The sequence below is a fragment of the Hipposideros armiger genome, unplaced genomic scaffold (assembly GCF_001890085.2).
Source record: "Hipposideros armiger isolate ML-2016 unplaced genomic scaffold, ASM189008v1 scaffold_736, whole genome shotgun sequence".
NCBI lineage: Eukaryota > Metazoa > Chordata > Mammalia > Chiroptera > Hipposideridae > Hipposideros > Hipposideros armiger.
In genome coordinates, this window is record NW_017732086.1 from 856,785 (window position 1) to 874,733 (window position 17,949).

Here is a 17,949-nt window from a genome sequence, read left to right on the forward strand (position 1 = left end):
CCCCCCCACACCACCAAATCTCCACCCATCACTTTATATTTATGAGGGTTTATATTTAGATCTATATTTAAAGAAGCATAACCTGGGTACCTTAAAGGTCTTTACATCTAAGGACCCCCTGGAAAGGCACCTTAATATGGGCAGCAGGTTTCACCTAAGGGCACAGTGCTGGGTGGCAGGAGTTCTGAGTCCTGAGCTGGTCATTATGCATCTGTGTGCACAGCTTGTTAGGAGACACAGCAGTGAATACAAGCCCTGGAAGGTTTACCCTTTAAGAAACACAGGATTCCTGCCTGCAGGGAGCTTAAAATCTACCTGGGGAAACAGTTTCCCTATGGATGAAATCATTACGTATAACAGAAGGTAACGATGTGCTATGTTGTTTGTAATGGGCGATTTTAGAAGAGGGAAGAGAGAGAAGGGATAAGTAATCAGAAATGGATGGCCGACACAAATTAGTAGGACATGGTTTTGTGATGCTCAATTTTGCATGTAGCAAACCTCATTCAACATGGAACTGCTCCCTCTTCTCTAGGTCCAAGGACCTTAAAAAACCTGGAACTAGAAATCAGTAGACTGGAGGCTTCTGCAGACTGTAGGATTCAAGATGATATTTTCAGACCGGCTTTATGAGAGACAACACTGACGTACTCAGAGGCTGGACCATAGCGCGATTGCCAGGGCTTGTGTAGGAGTCCGTAGGAACTGCAAAAACCTACCACCAAGCCAGAGGGCCACGCCTGTTCAGTACTTTGAGCTTATAGATGAAGTGAGCAGGGAAGGAAGAGAAAGAGAAGGAAGTTGGTGTCTGCTCCAAGTGGTGGAAATCCCAGAAGCCTGAGTGTGATGAGAAGTTTGGATATTAGGGGTGGAGGAGCTGGGATTGGGGCTGGGGAATAGAACTAGAGCCACCATAAAACAACCTCAACAAGCCATCTTCTTAAATATTCAGTGGCTTTTGGGTGAGACCTGGCAGTGTCTTTAAGTAACTGGGAGACAGCAATTGAAAATGTAATGTGAATAAATAAGGAAAAGGGGCCGGCCGAGTGGCACGTTGGTTGGGAGTTGGCTTGGGATGCCAACTCTGAGCGAGGGGGCCCCAGTTCAGATCCCACCTGAGGGCCGGTGGCACTGCGCCCTCTACAGCTGGGATGGTGAGCAGCAGCTCGACCTGGAGCTGGGCTGCCGTGTGTCGCCAGCAGCAGGCGTGAGCTTTCCGTGAGTTGCCATGAGCCGCCGTGAGCAGCTGTCAGCGGCCATCCATTGGCCGACGAGCGACTGCCTCATCCGGGAAGAGCGCAATGATGGAACCAACATGGGCCAGTGAAGCCACGTCCTCCACAGCTGGACTGAGGAACAAGGGGATAGCAACTTGTTTGTTCCCCTTCCCCGATTCTCCAACGCTGTTCCCCTCCCCAATTCCCCAATAAAATCTTAAATAAATAAATTAGGAAAGGAACTGCTGTTTGGTGAGTTCTTCCTTATGGACCCAATTTATTTAATCCTCCAAACAGCCTTTTTAGGAAGACAATGATTTTGCCCATTTTTACAAATGAGAAAGCTGAGACTCAAAAGAGGTGAACTTTCCCAGCCTCAAACATCTAGTATTGGTACAATCTAGAATCAAACCCAGGTTATAAGTACTTGTTCTTTACGCCACTAAACTGTACACTCGAATCCTAAAAACCGCAACTTCATATATTAAAATAGTAAAAGAAGCTTTTTGTCACCTTGAAAACACAAGATGGACATGCAATCCCTTCCTCTTCTAGAGTCCTGTAGCCTCTAAAATGTATATAAGTCTTATGTGGCTTAGTCACTTCCCAGTTCTAACTCCATGGGACCTGTGCCCTGGCGCATAGCTTCTGCCTCCTCCCCTACCCCAGCACTGCCCCACTTCATTCAACCCAAATCTAGGCACATGTAAGTGCTCCCTGAGCCCTGAATCTCACACCAACTTCTGATATTGATTTGCAAACTATACCAATTTAAGTAAATGAATTTAATCCTCAATATAATAGAAAGATTCTCAGATTTAAAAACAAACCACAATTCAACTATAACAGTTTGAGACACACCCAACCAAATGGGCCCAAATATATACAAAGATAAAAGACAGGCTGCCTATGGACAGCATTATCCTTCCAGTCTCACCTCCAGCTTAAATCGAACCTCTTCAAGCCCAGATGTTGTCTTAGACTTGGATTTCTAATATATAATGTAGATATATTCAAGAATGGACATCTTCAGACTTCCAGAGGCAAACCTAGACATGCTGAACCCCCTTTTGTCCTCCCATCTACTCTCAGGGAAAAGGCAGTCATCCTCCCCTTAAAGACCAGTCTCCACACTTTGTACAGGATTTTGCCCATTAATTTCTGCCCTCTGTTTACTATTCAATTAACTTCTTCTCCTCCAGGATTTTAAAAACTAAGCCTTCCTCCAGCTGTGATCAGCCAATCGATAAATCATTCAATACAATTAAATATCCCTGACTTTAATCTATTTGCTTTTAGCATTGTTTTCACTGAACATTTTTAATGGTGTCTGCTTTGCCTTCTCAGTAAAGACTCCAGGTGAATTTCCTAGCAACACTACCTGCCGCTGGGAGAATATGTCCCTCAGTGGGATCAGGGTGGTGCATACAGCATCTCTATACCTGTACCTTCCATTGACAAGCTGTTTATCCTCCAGAATGAAATGTCTGGATTGCCTGGATTGTGCTGTTCTGGTCTTGCCCAGCTCCTGTCCCTGCATGCCCCACAGGTGTTCATGATAGGTTTTGGAATGGACGATATATTCTTATGATCCATCATACTCAGATATGTTATTGCTTAGAAAAATAGGGTCAGAATTGGAGTCCAGTGGACGGGAGGGCAACCAGACCAGGAATGGCTTGAGACATGATGGTCAGGTGGGCACGGTGATTGTGGCAGGACTGGAAGCATCCCTGACAAAAGTTCCTTTATGGCTCCCCAGCATTTTCAAAGAGAAGCCCGGGTTCCTTGGCATGACGTACTTGTCCAGTCCACCGTTGTTCTGGCTCCTGCCTCAGCAATCAACCCCTCTTGCCTGGCAGTTGATCCCACAGCAACATAGCTGTTTGTGGTGGCTGCCGCTTCTGTGTGCCTGCCAACCTCACCCTGCAAGTATATGCATGCTGTTTGACACCTCCATGCCTTTGTTCACGACGTTCTTCCGTCTAGAATATCCTTCAGCCCACAAACCCTTGTTTATCCTCTCTGAATAATTCCGAATCGTCGTTCAAAATTTAGCTCAATAATTCCCTCTGCAGGCAGTTTCCTTCAAGGCTGAGCCAGAATTTTATGAAATTTGCATTCCTCTATTTTTTTAATTACTGAAATTGTCTGATTTTATGCCATCTCTCCAACTACATCGTGACTTGTAGTATTCACAAAAATCTACTTCCTGAGAGTCTCCACCTTTCCGTTGGAACAGGAGAGACAGCGAGCAAAGGAGACTGGGGGCGTGACCAACGGTGAGGCGAAGACTGCGCACACTCAGTAATTCTACCCCAATCGGAAGTCGGAAGTCTTGGCGTCCTACGTTCCCATGGTGACGAACCCACTTCCGTTCTCTTAGCTCACTGGTATCCCTTGCGAGCGCGGGGCAAAACTATAAAGCCGGCCGTTTGAGATCGTGCAGCGGGAGGTGAAGGGCCCCGCGCCCAAAGTGGTGCTCACTCACCCAAAACGCAGCAAGTGCGAGACCCTGAGATTTCTCCAGCTTGCCCTACTCCCAGGCCCAACCCAGCCAAACTGGATCGCAGTCAGGACTCCAGTTAAGAGTGAAATGTGCTCTCCGGTTCCACTCCCACATGGGATGGTGGGCTATGCCCACCAACAACTAAGATTAAACACCGGCACCTTGAGCTGAGCTGCCTTGATCTGCCGTTGGGCAGCCTGATGGCAACTGAACTTGGAGCTGAGCTAGCTGTGCCCTCCACAACTACGATTGAAGGACAACAACTTGGCTGTTCCCCTTCCCCAATCCCCCAACACTGTCCCCTTTACCCCAATTACCCAATAAAATCTTTAAAAAAACAAAAAAAGAGTGAAATGTGCTCTCTTGTATAGTAAGGAGATTTGACAGATGAGTTCACCACCTACCCTACCTCCAAGAAATATCCTCCACAAGTCAGCTTTAATGTATAACTAATGTCTCTGGAAAATCAGCTTTTGGGGTCTTGAAGGCCCTTCGGTCTCCACGACACCTGGGAGGGCTCTCTCCTTGTGATAAGGCATGTATGTCCCAGGAGAGACACAGGGTTGGGAGGCAGATCTGGGGTCTGAGCTGGCAGATAAGCAGCTTGAGATAATAGAACTGGTGCTGTATCTCTTAGAAGATAGCCTGTGGAGTGTGATGAAGCTGTGGGTGACGTTCCTGTCTCTCAGCCCTCTCAGTCTTCTAGGACTGCTTTATGTGATCAGTTTAACCCTGAGAGCTGTTTGGCTGAATTGACCCTGCAGATCTGGAAATCGGAAAAAGGATAGATGACTGGATCGACTGTTGTTAGGAAGGAGACCAAGGGAATGCTGCTTGCCATAGAATGTTGATTGGCTCCGCATAGTGCCACAGACTGTTGGTATAAGCACCAGAATCCCTTTGTTTCTGCCCAGCCAGTACAGTACTCCAGAAACCTCTCCATCTGCACTTATGCAATTACAGAGATAGTGATTTAGCCCTGGCAACGTGTACATGCGATGAAACACCCATGTGGTCACAATTATCCCATGCATTACTGGTGGTAATGTAAAATGATGCAGCCACTTTGGAAGACAGCCTTCTACTTCATCAAGTAATTAAGCATGGAGTTACCATATGATCCAGCAAATCTATTCCTAGGTATAAAACCAAGAGTGTTGAGAACATATGTCTATGTGAAAACTTGTATTCAAATGTTCATATCAACATTATCCATAATTGCTAAGAAAGTGGAAACATCCCAAATGTCCATCAATGAATGAATGAATAAATGAAATGTGGTATATCCAAACAATGGTTTGGCCATATAAAGGAATTAAGTAATAATACATACTACCACATAAACGAACCTTGAAATTGTGCTAACAAGCCAGTCACAAAAGACCACATATTGTGATTCCACTAATATGAAATGTCCAGTCTAAGCAAATATATAGAAACAGAAAGTAGATTTGGGATTACCCTGGGCTGGGGAGGTTGAGAGGAAATGAGGAGTGACTGCTAATGAGTACAGAGTTTGTCTCTTGAGGTGATGAAAATGTTCTAAAATTGATTATGATAATCTTTGCACAACTGTGAATATACTAAAACATTATTGAATTGTGAACTCCAAATGGGTGAATTTTATGACATGTGAATTATATTTCTATGAAGTTGTTTTTTAAAAAAAAACAATGAGGGAAATAAAATACATTGCTGGTGAAATTGGTACAGACACTTTGGAAAAGACTGGGAGTTTAAAAAAGTTAAACATACTCTTACCACATCACTCTGTAACCCCACGTAGGTATTTACTCAAGAAAAATGAAAAATTTATGTTCACACAAAACATTTTTAAGTAAATATTTATAGCAGCTTTATTTATAACCCAAACCAAAAACAACCTAAATGCCTTTCAACAGATAGATAAAATAAAGTACATTCCTACAAAGAACACTACCACAATTAAAAAGCCGGAGTTATGGATACATGCAAGAACGTGGATAAATTTCAAAAGCATTAATCCAAGTAAAAGAGACTTATGTAAAGGGTTACTTTTATATGACATTTTGGAAAAGGCAAAATTTTAGGAACAGAAAACAGATCAGTGTTTTCCAGGTGCTAAGGATGGGGGAAGAAGTTGAATACAATGGAGTAACACAAGGGAATTTTGGGGGGTGATAACAGAGTTCTATATATTGACTGCGATAGTTGTTTTATGACTGTAAGCATTTGTTAAAATTTATGGACCTGTATAGTAAAAGGGGTGAATTTTATTGTACATAGATTATAATAAATGAACTATTGATAGAAAATAAATTTAGTTCTAACTACGGGGAAGTGCTCCCAACTTTGTAAATGAAGGGCAGCAGTTCAGAGGCAAAACAAGGATTTTCAGTGTTACTTTCAGTGTGAGTTCAGCTTATATACTGATGGATAGGAAGGGCTGGTGAAGAGCTGGTACAGTGAAATGTGAGTTGTGGTCATGTTAGGAAGGGTTTCTCTTCTATCTCGGAAAGAGGTCAGTAGAGGAGAACCTGGGGCACCTGTGGGACCAAAACATGGTTTTGTAGGTACGGGTGCAGCAACTAGAGAGGTGGGGTTGTCACTGCATAGATGTGGAAGCTGACATTGTCAGAAATAACTAAGGGAGAGTGAGCCTAAGGGATATAGTCACAAGAAAGACAAGTGACATGTTTTTAAAATCCAATTTATGAAGTACAGGAGAAGAGATTACAGGGGTCCTTTATTCTTCCCAAGACAAGTAGAAAAGATCAAGTTCCAACTGTCCTCCCACCAAGAACGACTTACATTGTCCCCATTGCCAGACTGAGGGATGTATCTAAAGCCAATTAGCAAAGTGCCTGTTGGACCTCAGAATGGGGTCAGTGACTAGGTCTAGCTTTTAGTAATATGCACTCCAGTGATTGTTTTGCTCAGCAACTGGGTAAAGCTCTTCATGTCTGCAATTCTTATTTGTATTGTTTTACACAATCTATGCAAGTTTTAACATAACACTTCTAGTGTTGCTCACCCTGATAAATAGTATAATTATTAACATCTTCCAACAAAGAGTTCTAAACATCCTAAAAAGACGGGTCTGGCCCAAAGATTCTTCCTGGGATTGAGGCAGCTGCTTAAATAGTGCTGAGATTAAAATCAATGACCTTATTAAGAAAGACAGTAAGTAATCTTGAAATGCTATAGTGGTAGAAAAAAATCAGGGACTTCCCTCTTCTATCACTTCTGTTAGATTAAAGGAAAACATTTATTCAAATGAAAACAGTAACCTTTATATTTGCCATTCCTCTTGGTAGTGTTACGAATGATTTCTCAATGAACACAAAAGAGTATAAACACATATGCGACATCTGACAATTAAGTTCGAGAACTTGTTGCAACAGTGTTGCTAACCTTTTTTGATATCAGAGGGATTATTCATTATGAATTTGTACCAACTGGACAAACAGTTAACCAAGTTTACTATTTGGAAGTGCTGAAAAGGCTGCATAAGAAAGTTAGACAAAAAACGACCTGAACTTTTTGCCAACAATTAATGGCTCCTGCATTATGACAGTGTACCACTGCACTATGAGGGAGTTTTCAGCCAGTAAACAAATAACTGTATTGGAACACCCTCCCTACTCACCTGATCTGGGCCCCAATGACTTCTTTCTTTACCCAAAGATAAAGGAAATATTGAAAGGAAGCCATTTGGATGACATTCAGGACATCAAAGGTAATACGACGACAGCTTTGATGGGCATTCCAGACAAAGAGTTCCAAAATTGCTTTTAATGGTGGCCTAGGCCCTGGTGTTGGTGCATAGCTTCCTAAGGAGAGTACTTTGAAGGTGACTATGATTATATTCAGCAATGAGGTATGTATCACTTTTTCTAGGATGAGCTTGTGAAATTAATTGTCTGACCTGGTATTATAAATTCATATAGGATTACTTGAAATAATATATTTAAGAACAAAAAATACAATGTTTTATAGCTACATTTGTTTTTTGAAATGCAAACAAAAGCACTGTCCATATTAAGGTAAAATACTAAAAACTATTCCAAACTATTTCAAAGAAATTACACAAGAATAATTTTTTTTTTGGTTCTTTGATTTGCTTTCACACAATTCCCTGCTATGCTTGAGATCAAAAAGAAGTTGGAACAATTACTGTTTTTAAAATAGCACAACATAACATTGGTAGCATAACATAAACATTCTGAAAATTGCAAACACTTGTTTTATCTTCCTAAATCATCAGAAGAAATGTAAGTCAGGGGACACAGCAGGGGGAGAGTCATATCACAGTGCAAGAAAAAGACAATTTGGCAAGTGGTGATAACTTTAATTCATTTGTTGTGTGAAAGGCAGTGCCTGAAAGAGAATGGCAATAATTGTCGTGTTCCTGCGCGACAGGGGCTGGGGATCGCGAGGAGGGGTGGCAAAGGGTTAAGAAATACAAGAGCTAAGTATTGAGTTTATGTGGGCCAGGGTTCTCAAGCCTCTGTGGACTGAGCCCCGAATCTGACGGGAGCAAAGCTATTATTCTTCGCTGCCACAAAGAAGTAAATTTGGATATCTCATCCCAGTTTGATGATTCGATGTGTCTGACAACTGCTTTATCGAAACTCATTGTGTTTAAATACAAGTTGTGTTTTCACCCATACCTGTGATCCCTATGGATGGACTCAGCATTCCGAGACTGAAGCTTTACTGAGATTATTCCCTCGGGTCTCAGCATTCCAAGACACTCCCTTATGACTTCAAAGGATCAGTACATGGGAGCATTTGAGTCAGCAGCTGCTCGGTGACAAATAATCACACAGCAGCCTCTAGCAGGTCTCCCACTATGTGAAGGGATACCCCTTCCCCTCCTAGTATGTACTGGAGACCCACAGAACGTAGGAAGGATGAGGGCTGACGCAGTCAGGTCCCCGCAGTCAGGTCCCGAAGGAAATGATCTCAGGTTGCCTTCCCCAGAGAACCAGGTGACACCTGTCCTTGATGGGCCATTGAGGAATGTTTTCTCAGCCTCCTGCTCCCCGTTGTGTCACCATTCTCTGAAGCTCACAATGCCCATCATGGCTTCCGTGAGGCCAACCCTGTCCCCATCTGGGGACATTCCTCCTTCCACCTGCCCCTGGACCTGAGCCAGCTGGGCCCAAATGTGTGACCTGCCTCTTCCCACGTGGGGGCAGAGGGTTGAGTCCCTGAGGGGGATGAGAGTGGCTTGGTTCTAGGCCCCTGTCTCATGCCACCATCTTATGACTTTGTTAAAATAACATTTGTAAAATGGAGCACAGGGTGTCAGATGGTCGGTGAGCCACCCACCTACCCTCACCTGTTGCCTTACAGCTACGTCCTCTACCATCCCCCACATACCAACCCCTAACCTAATGAGGTCACGAGGAAGTGTCTCAGAATGCAGAGACCTGGTGGAATGATATCAGTAAAGCTTCCTCAAGGGGGTGTTTCGGAATGCCAAGACCTGATGGAATGATATCGCTCATCTCCCTTATCTTTATGGTCGCAGTACAGTGACGCCATCCTGGGGGTTGTGTGTGAGTGTATGAAGGCACAGTACGTGTTGGAATACGATGGGGTAGGTTAATGGAAAACAGCCATAGGGCACGTAGCACACAGACTTTAGAATAAACCAGTTTCACGTCCTTGAAAAGTTTCTCAATAAAAGCTACGCGTTGGCCCGATTCGGGGCTCAGTCCTAGAGAAGCTGCAGCCCCTTGGCCCCACTTTAACTCTATACTTGACTCTTGTGTTTCTTTAACCCCTCTCATTCTCCACTGCCTTTGCCACACGGGGTGCAACACTCACCCACCACCCACCCTCTGCCCTTCAACAACAGACCAGAAGAGAAACTGGATTGAAGAAGTTTATTACTTATAGATCCTGGAGGAAGTGAAACTGGAGGGCAACCGAGTCCGGGGCTCGTGCTGCCTCCGACATAGGAGCTGGGCACTAGGATAAGCGTTTATTGTCAGAGCACGGGTGATCTGAGAAGGCAGCAGGTTAACACCTTCAAAAACTGCCTTAAAGGTTGTCAGACCGGCTTAGGGTATTTAAGGGGACAATCTGGGCGTTCCTCCAGAGGCTACGTGAAGGTTCCAGGGGTCTGCATGGAGCCTTCCCTCTGGCAATGTGGCTCTCTGGCAGCATCAGCAACCCAGGAACAATGATGGGCATAGCCTGGAAAGAATGCTAGACCATAGAGATTGTGATCAATAAACCAAAGGGTATTAATTGTACATTTCAGGGTAATTTTCTAAAGCAAGGAACTGGGACATGGGACATGACCAGCTCTAGCTGCAGGGGGATGATCTATCGTTAAACTGTAGGTCAAGGAAAGGTGAGGCCAGCAACATTGGCGCAACATTGCGAGACCTCTACTTTGGGGGTCCCGAGCAGGCTCTGCTTCAGAAGTACACTACATTTCTCCAGGGGCCACAGGAGAGGTCAAGACAGAGTGCAGACAGACAGGCAGGGCCGGTGCTACATGCCCTTAGTAGGGACCCTGGGTAAAGTGCTTTGGGTTTTCCGGTCTAGGATTGCATTGGTCAACTCAAACCAGAAGAGCAGGGATTTGGTAAACTCCACGGTGTCTTATCTAAGAGGTGCATAAGGCATTTACGCGCTGGGAGGCAAGGGAGATGTGATTACAAGAGCTGTTGGGGAACTTAGGTCAGGAATTTACATTTGCTTGTGTCTGTGGCTGCCATTTTAGGCATGCGCTTGTGTGGGGAGCAAACTGTGAGCAGTCAGGGGCTGCAAGGCTGTAAGCTGTTAAGCTGGCAAGCCTTCATGTCTGGCTGAGCAGCTTGGGGAATGTTTCACCCCCACTGTACCATTAAAGAAAGAGGAACAGCCAAAACCACAGACGCTCCTGAGACTTACATAACGGAATGCAATCCTGTTGACAGTTTCTACTTGCTAAACATAATCTTGCTAATGGGAAATTGTTTCCCCATACCCCCCTTTACAAAGAGGGAACTGCTCCCTCAGTATAAGCTTGGTGTAAAAAATAAACTGGGCCACTGCCTGCCATCAGCGAACAGTGGACCTCCCGATCCCAACTTTGCTTCTGTGTCTTTCTTTCTTAATCCCCCACCCAATCCACTCTGGTGGCTTTGGTTGACAAGCGGGTCTTGTCATGCTTGCGTGAAGGCGCTAGTGTCAGTTTAAGGGCCTTGCAAGCCTCTTGGCCAAACAAAATAAATGCAGAGGCAGCAAAACCCTTGGCGGAGTTTAGCTAAACTCGCCATACGCTGACTTGGGATTCCTGGTGAGGGTGAAGGGCAGCCAGTGGCCGGCTGCAGATCCTAGCACAGGAAGGTGCGCGGCCCCCACCGGGGCCCTGGGTCTCCGCTGAGAGCCACCCTGGCCGTGGGCAGCGACTGCAGGGTCTCGCTGGGACTGGACCCGGGTCCGGGACAGCGGAGTCTCCTGTCGCTGAGCCGAAGCCCCTCCCGCAACCTCCTCCTGCCCAGGGTTGCAGGATTTCGGTTATGGAAACCCATCCACCGAGAAGCGGATTCAGACGTTGGACACATCTCCACTGGGCCGATGGACCCCACGTGGGACCCGACTTTGGGAGGGGGCGCTCTTTTGAGGATGCTGAGCTCGTGGAGTGCCCAAGGTCTCTGATTGGGGCCCCTCCTGCCTGTGTCATCGTGGAGTTAAGTACGCACAGCGGAGGAGACCCAAAACGGGGCAGGGACGCAGCTGCTGCGGCACTCAGGGGGCGGAGGGTGGGGGAGGGAAGGGGGGCGATATACACCGTGACCGCCACCCCGACCCCCCTCTTTCCCACCTGCTCCGAGAGGAGCATTCCAGCCTGCCCCACCTCCCATTTAAGACAGTACAATAAATAGCAAAATAATAGAAATCTTCCGGATGTGCTAAGAAAGCCCTAATTGCACCCTTGTAACCAGGTGAAATCTAACCAGGCCTTTATACCTATTAAAAGATGCAATTAGCTGTATAAATTAGAGTTGCAATCAGACTTTGACTTTTCCAAGAGGAAAGACTTTCTGGACTTAATTTGCCTTCCAGACAGAACCCGGACAACATCGAGTGAGAGTGGCCTGAGTGGAAGAGAGAATCGCGCAGACTTTAGCGTTTAGAGGCCAAGAGGAAGTAGCTAGTTTCCGTGTCATCGGTCCCCATGGTGATGCAGCCCACCTCTGACAGAAGGCAACACACCCTATCACCCTCCTCTGGGACTGGGTAGCCCACGGTGATTGGAGCGCTGCACCTTGAAGCAGTCCTCACTTGTCCCTGCGATTTGTCGGATCCTACGTATGTGGTGGCGGCTGCGAGTACCAGAGACCTCCAAAATATAAAGACAACTTTCTGGCTTTGTGAGACAAGAGGAGGTGAAAGGCCGCACACTCTTTACTTGGCGATGGTGGTAAAGGTAGCAAGTAAGGGTTCGGAGGGGAGGGGAGACGGGAGTGGGAGGAGGAAGAGGAAAGAAAGGCGTTAGTGACCTGGGCCCTAGACTCTAGAAACTTGTCAAACTGCCCCCACTCCTAGGCCCAGCCTAGCCCAGCTGGACCTGCAGTCAGGGCTCATGTTAAGGGGAAAGGGTGACATCCCATGTTTATGGATTGGAACACTTAATATTGTTACCATGGCAAATTGATCCACAGATTCAACACAACCCCTATAAAAATCCCAACTGACTTCTCTGCAAAATTAGACAATTTGATGATAAAATTTGTATGGAAATTTAAGGAACTCAGAGTAGCCAAAACAATATTTAAAAACAAAGTTGGAGGACTCACACTTCCTGATGTCAAAGCTTACTACAAAGCTACGGTAATCAAGATATATAGATATGTAGTACAGGCATAGGATAGACATGCAGATCCATGGAATAGAATTGAGAATCCAGAAATGAACCCTCATATTTATTGTCAACTGATTTTTGACAAGGGTGCCATAACTATTCACTGCGGAAAGAATAGTCAACAAATAGTGCTGGGATGACTGGATACTTACATGGATAAAAATGAAGCTGGACCCCTACTTCATACCATACAGAAAACTTAAAATGGACTGTTTAACTTAGAATGAAGCAAAGACCTAAATATAAGTGCTTAAGCTATAAAAACTCTTAGAAGGAAACATAGATGTGAATCTTTGTGACCTTGGATTTGGCAATGGTTTCTTAGATATGACACTAAAAGCACAAGTGACAAAAGAAAAAAAATAAACTGGACCTCTTTAAAATTTAAAACTTTTGTATGTCAAAGAAACCATCAAGAAAGTGGAAAGATGACCTACAGAATGAGAGAAAATGTTTGCAAATTCTATATCTGATAAAAGATATGCATCTAGAATATTTTTAGAACTATTACAAGTAAATAATGAACAAATAGGCGAAGAACCTGATTGGATATTTCTCCAAAGAAGATATAAAAATGGCCAATAAAGCCATGGAAAGATGTTCAAAATCATTACCCATCAGGGAAATGCAAATCAAAACCACAATGAGATACCACTTCACACCCATTAGCATGGCTGCAATATGAAAGACAGATAACAAATGTTGAAGAGGATATGGAAAAATTAGAACCCTCATACACTGCTGGTGGGGGTGTAAAACGGCACAGTCGCTTAGGAAAACAGTCTGGCAATTTCTTCAAACAGTTACACATAGGGATACGATTTAACCTAGCAATTTCACTCTTCATTATATCTGAATATTCAACAGAAATGAGATCTATGTCTATCCTTATGTGAGTGATGAGCTATGTGCGCCCCTCTTATGCTGCAGGCGAAGGGCTCCATTTCTGGAGAGATATAATAGTGAGGTTGGCCAGGTGTCACATGATGCACATGCTTTAAGCAGAACAAAGGAGTACACACTGAGTCTGAAACAAGGAAATATATTCCCACACAAGATAGTAAGGGTACCACTAGCCATGGGGGACCAATGCCCACTACTGAAGCTGATCTTGCTTTGTCCCTTCTCTGTGTGAGTATGGCATTGTTCCATCCAGTGCCTGTGTGAGTCGTGTCTTTCTTGGAGACTCCAATACCCACAAACACCCACTATAGAGTGGGTTGACATCCTAACACTGCTACTCCTGGTGACAGGCATTGTTATGCTATTTGCTATCCTCCTTGTGGGGGGACTGCTCCACTGGAGGTAGTAACAGATGTCATTTCCTCAACATCAGCAAACCATAGGATTCCAGGTGATATTTACAGACCAGCTTTAGGAGGGATAGAAACTGACCAACTTAGGGGCTGGACCAGAGGTTGGTTTCCAGGGCTTGTGTGGCAACCAGCAGTAAGAGGAAAAGTCTACCACAAAGTCAGAGGAGCAGGCCTTTGTGCTTTTAGAGGAAGTAGGTGGGAACTATCATGATCTGAGTTCGGATGTTGGCTCATATTTCTGTATTTTGCATCTAGTATAACATTTACATAAGCCACAAAAGGAGTATTAACTGTTACCTTATGCATCTTCAGTAGTCATAAACAGTTGGACTATATAGGAAAACCCAAAGAACAGGTCTAATTATTATTATGACTGATACTATTAGCAGACAGGTGAAGACAAACAAAATAGTTTCTGAGTTTAACGTCAATTCTTAGGTATACAGGCCTTGTGGATTTCTTGGGATAGCTGTCTACCTCTGATGTCAGCAGCTCCTTATCCTAGAGAAATCTTTGATGTCTATTGCAGATGGAGGTGAATGTCAGAGACAGAGGTAGATGTCCATTTGTGGTTAGACGCCTGATAAGTTCCCTTCCAATGAAGCTTTAAAGTGTCTTTTATTTGATGTCCTTTCCAATAATATCTCCAAGTGGCAGTCAATGATATTTAAAGTCTTTGTTTCTTGAGAGCTCGCTGTGAAAGGAGGCAGATACCAACTTGGCATTTTATTGAAGTGACTTGATCAATACTTGGCAATAGTGTGAGATGTCTCCTTTTAATACTGTCAGCTCTTAAGTTCCTTCATCTAATTTAAGTTCAACTTAAATGCACTATGATGCATGAGGGAATGCAAAAACTGAAAAGTGGAGTTAGCTAGGGAGCCTGAAAGAATCAAACAGTTGTCCCATAACCCCAACTATTCATTTAATTTACAACTATTGTTTACCCATACAATATACTGTAAAAGTTTTTATCACTTATTTTAGAATGGTTCCTATGCAAGTTAACATAAAAGACAACTCTTTTGAGGTGTTGCAGGGGCCCATCTAGAACACAGCAAAGTTATTCCTATTAATACTGAGATTTTAACCCTTAAAACCTCAATTTCTAACGAAAATGGATGAAAACATTTTATAACCGCTAAAAACATATTTCATAGACATCAAAGTCGGTTAGTTATTAACATGGACTGCAGGCACATTAGCACAAATCTTGGCAGTTGCTCTAAACTATACTAGTATTAACCATATAGCTCACCACACACAAAAGAAATTCAGTCCCACTTAAGAATAGCTTTGATGAAGCAATAAACAATTGCTAATTTTATTAAATCTCAACCCTTGAAAATACATCTATCTTTTTTTTTTCCAGGTGGGGACCACAAGTTTATTGGGGACTCCATTCACGTGCCCTGAGGCATCACAGGACAACGGTGTCATGCTTGCTAGCTTGCCGGTTGTGAAGGAATTCATGAGGCACATAGAAATACGAAAGAAGATTTATTAAAGTAAAAGAGGAAGGAGAGTCAGCTGGGCAGGGTCTAGAGTCTATAGCTGCAGCAAGGGGTTTATATTTTTCTATGCAGGATGTAGGGTGCCTGTAAGCTTGCAGGGGTTTGCCATTGTAATTGTCTTCTTCTGGGAACCATTCTGTTCCCATCTATGATGGATGTAGGGTGCCTGTCAGCTTGCAGGGTGGTGGCATTACAGTTGGTTTCCCTTGGGAACCCTAGCTGCTGGGGGGTTCAGAGCCCAGCAGTTAATTTTTAATCTCTTTCCTGCTAACTCACAAGCTCTTTCCTGATGAGACACTTTACCTGTCTCATCATGGAAGTTGGTGTGTTTGGCATCCTGGACAGTGACCATGGTGTTCAACTCCTCAATCAATTTCTGTTTCTTATCATCATCATCAAACTGCATGTACCATTTGGCCAAGCATGTCTTGCCCACCCTATTCTGGATGAGGATGAAGCAGGTCATGGCCACCCGGGTTCAGAGCCCAGCTGCCCTGATCCCGAGGTGACTGAGCAGCTCCCAAGACATCTATCATGTTAATATTATGTGTGATGAAATGAGAAGCATGAATCACTATTGCATACTACAGTGGAAGGGTTGTTTTGAGGAAACGTAATTCTATGATGGTTTAAGTTGTGAGCTGAACTAGCTACTTTTTTTCATGGAACACCATTTTTATCTGGAAGAACAACTATAGTTATTCAGATTTGTTACTTGGCAGACATTAAAAAAAAAAAGATCCAAGAGAGACCGTCACTTCAAATAAAACAATTGATGGTATTTATTGCCAATGATAGAACTTTGATACACATGGTCATTGTCAACAATATGCACAACTGCCCAGGTTCAGCGTGCATGCTCAAGTGGTAAAAGCAGCATATTTGAGCCACCCACCCTCAGCCTGCTTTTAATTTGCTACTGAAAGCAAATAAGATAATAGCCCAATTTCCCAGAGGTATGCATGGGAGGATAAAAGAAGAGCTAGGAAAGTTTATAATGCACTTTGGATCTTAGAGCCAGTTGGGGTCTCTTATCCCCTTACCCAACCATGAGGGTGAATATTCTATCACATAGGAGGTGTGCTTCCTGGAATTGACACATTACTACCTATTGTATTGTGTGCTTTACTGGAAACTGAGTTTTGATTGCTCATTTATCTAGTTTCTCTTTCAAAATTCCATTCCACTAAATCAATAATCTAGCTTTGCAACTTAAATAAAAGGGAAGCAAATTAAACCCAAAGCAGGAGGAAGTCATAGTAAAGATTAAAGTGGATTTAATGAAATGAAACAAAGAATTAGTTCTTTGAAAATACTGAAAACCTCTTTTAAGAGGAGAAGATTACAGAACCTATGTTGTGGCTGCTGTGTCTAGGTGTCTGTGGCAGTGTGGAGGGGCCCATGAAGAAAAATGTTTAGGAAAGGTGGGGGTAAAAAATCGGACCTCCTAAGCACTAGCAACAGAATCCTCAGTAGCAAATAAGTTGCTACTATAATACATTCAGAACCAAGAAACCCAGAAAAAGTGTCAGCCAATGGTAAAAAATCCTGTCTTTCCCAGACTCCTCAATCCAAAATAAAGTCCTGACTTTGAATATGGACATTTCCTATGACCACGATTCCCACGTCTAGTGAGTTTGGAGGTGGTGTTAGGAGGGTGAGGAGTGTGCTTATAAGCGGGGCATATATAATAACGCAGACATGTTGTCTTGCTTTTAACCTTCACGGTCACCCAGTTTGGAGCACCACCCTGAGGAGAGGTCTAGCTCTCTAACCTGTACAGATTTTCTTTATTGTACACAATTTAAATTTAAAAAACTTAATTTAACTTATTGAAGAGATTGTGGGAGATGTATGAAATGAGAACCAAAATGGACATCACCAGGAGCCAGGCAAATCTACATTCTGATGGTGGTGGGGTGAGGGGAGGACTTGATGAAGCCGGTTGCCTCTGATTTCAAAATCTACTTTGGTCCGACCACTTCTCACCAGGCCACCATCGTTTATGGCCTTCCATCGTTGCTCGGGACTAATTTTGCAGGGTGAGAGGTGATCTTGCAAAGGTCCAGCGGCTGAACCGTGCCAGGCCTGGTTAAGGAACTGCACGTAATGAGAGCAGGAAAGCGTGGTGGGAAGTGATGCAGAAGACATTAACAGTGGGACCGCTTTCCTTCTCAGCGCAAGACATTCTGCCGGAGCTCCATTAACACATGCGGTAGGGAAAAGTGAAAAGTGATTAAATGGAGACATGAGTGCGACTGGATCCAGGTAGTTTTTCAGGAGCGGCTGCTTTCCCTGTGAACTTCTCTGCAGTAAAAGCTACCGGCGTACGGAATCGACCTTCAAGATAGCGGCATCCCGTGGAAGCCGCGAATAGGTCGCTGCCATGTGCTGCCTGGGAACGTACGGACTCGGCCATCTTACGGAATCACATTCCAGGATGATGGCGTCTGCATGGAAGTCGCGCAGTAGGCGCGGCCATATTGCCTCCAACTTTGAGCCCGTACAAGCGGTCACGTACGGACTCGTCCGACAAGGTGGC